Here is a 2485-nt window from a genome sequence, read left to right on the forward strand (position 1 = left end):
TGCGTGGGATGTATTTCGTTGATGTTGAGTGTACACTGTTAATGGCGGACGATTTCCATCGCTTCAACATTTCATCACGATAAATGTAGGTATTCTGACCCATATGGTTTGAAAAAAAATTAAAATATCCCACCTCAAGTTGCCTCCAGATTTTTTCAACGTTTTGTCCTGATCAATACCTCGATTCGAGACCTTAATTTCTTATAAAATTTTCAACCTGGTCCTACCTTCGAAGGCAGTCTTCCCTCCTCATCTAAAATTCAAACTCCTTTTTCCAAACCCGATCAATCGTCATAAAATTTGTTTGAAATTGATAAGAAATGGTATGAGGATGTATATAAGGAGTTTCATAGCTGTAGCTTTCCCTGCATTTGTGATGGTTTTTATATGCCTTGGCTTTGACTCCTGACTTCGTAGTCCAGCCTTCGAGGGCTGTTTGCCTCCTAATTTAAATTTCAAAGTACTCCTTCTTCAAAACCTGAACGTTCGTCATAAAAATTTTTTTAAGTTGAACAAAAATAGTCTGAGGGTGTATATAAGAAATTTTATAGCTGTTGCCTGACATTCTTCGTGATATCAACGTTTTTTATTTAACCAACTGTTGATATAAAAAGGCGGCCGGAGTCACGCCTCGAGAAAAGTATTCCATCTTAACTCGAATAATTCAAGCCCTCACCGTCATCGATTCTCTCTAACTCAGGAGTTAATGCATATGCGTTCGAAAGTGAGTGGAATATAACGACTGAATTATTCGGGATATATTCCATCCTAAATTAAAATTCTAACTTCTTCTTCAGAACCCGAACGATCATCATGAAATTTGTTTTAAATTGATAAAGAAAAATGGCCTGAGGTTGTATATAACGACGTTTATACCTAAAGCTTTCCAAGTTTTTGTGATATCAATGTTTTATATGACCTAAATTTGACTTCAATAGCAGTATAGGTAACAATTAGGTGTGGCGAGTATTCTGAAATCTCGACACGCGAGATACTGCGATAAATTACGAGATGCAAATCCTTCTATACTTAACTCCTTGTTGAAACATACATAAAATGTGTCCCTTTACAAACGACGCACTACACTCTTTACGTTGACGTACTCCCAAACAGTTAGAGTGGGGAAACGCTCCCGGACCCACGTGGGGTCTCGGAGTAGGCCAGAGCGTCAACATAGCAGCCCAGCCGCTAGTAGGACATACTCTGACTGAGTTCTTCGGTCGGGTATCCCGATGGCTGGGCTCCGCTACCTCCAACTACTAACAGGCATTTACTAACAGAATCCCCGTAAGGGGCGATCGTGCGAGATCCGTAAGGATAGTCAAGACCGTAAAAACCCCCAATCATCATCAAACGATCCATTATTTGTTCCGCATAATTGAACAGGGTGGCAATAGCATCTGGCTGGTTCATTATCAAATTTTTTATTTAAATTGTGGGGATGCTACTGTAAACGGTCGATTCCCTTCGTCGGCTGCGATTCCTCATAGTTGCTATTGAAACGCAGTGGAAAATACAATGTAGGCTACGCAGGGTGATACTATGCAAATTTTATTCTTATTAACGTCTTTCCAAATACATTCATTACAATAAAAAAAAGAGAGAAAAAAACTGAAACTAAATTTGTTTATTGACTAGGACCAAAAAAGAGTGCCATCAATTAAGATGTGGTTGCTCAATTTACCATTTAAAGACCATGGAATACACTTGGTTGAAATTAGCTTCCCGGTCTACACTTTTAAGTATGCAGGTTTCTTACCGATGAGCGATGTGTGATCCCATGACCTCTATTGTATATTTAGCGACTTACTTACTCTGTTTTGTTTAATTTCTTGATAAATTTATCACTAATTTTTGAACTTTAACCTGCAATTGGAAACTATGAAAATTTCCATCTGTTATGTATAAAAGTCTGCACCAAACAAAAAAAGCTGCTCTCCGAGAATCTTTTAATTATGTCTTATAATTTACAGCCTTCACTTTTTCGGCGACAGACAGACACATTTCAAATGTAAGGGAGAAAAAATAAAGTTATTTGTATTTATAGAGTAAAAAACTTGATCGAATGAAAAAAACTGTGTTAAAGTACAATGTTAAACCTTTAATATCACACATAATGCAGACATAGTGGTGTTTACAGGATGTATAATTATCAAAACTGTATGTTTTTGCAGCGCAGCATGTAATCAGATCAATTGATATAACATGATACACTGTATTTAAACCATTGCGTGTATTAGTAACAGTGATTAGAAAATAACCCAAGTTTTGCAAATTCAACATTGATGTTTCAACGCCCCGCGACGACTATGTGAAAAATGTCTAATGCAGCAATAATTGTTGAAAAATGTCGGTACTTTATGCAAATTGTTGTGTAAATTGTGAAGGTGTTGCCTGTGAACATATTCTCATAATGAAGCACTGTCATTTTTTACTTATATAAAAATGGGCGTCAAAGGAGTATATCAATTTAAGGAATTAATGA

Source organism: Perna viridis, chromosome 1 (assembly GCF_037379345.1).
Source record: "Perna viridis isolate PV_CMFRI_1.1 ecotype Kerala chromosome 1, ASM3737934v1, whole genome shotgun sequence".
NCBI classification, from domain to species: Eukaryota; Metazoa; Mollusca; class Bivalvia; order Mytilida; family Mytilidae; genus Perna; species Perna viridis.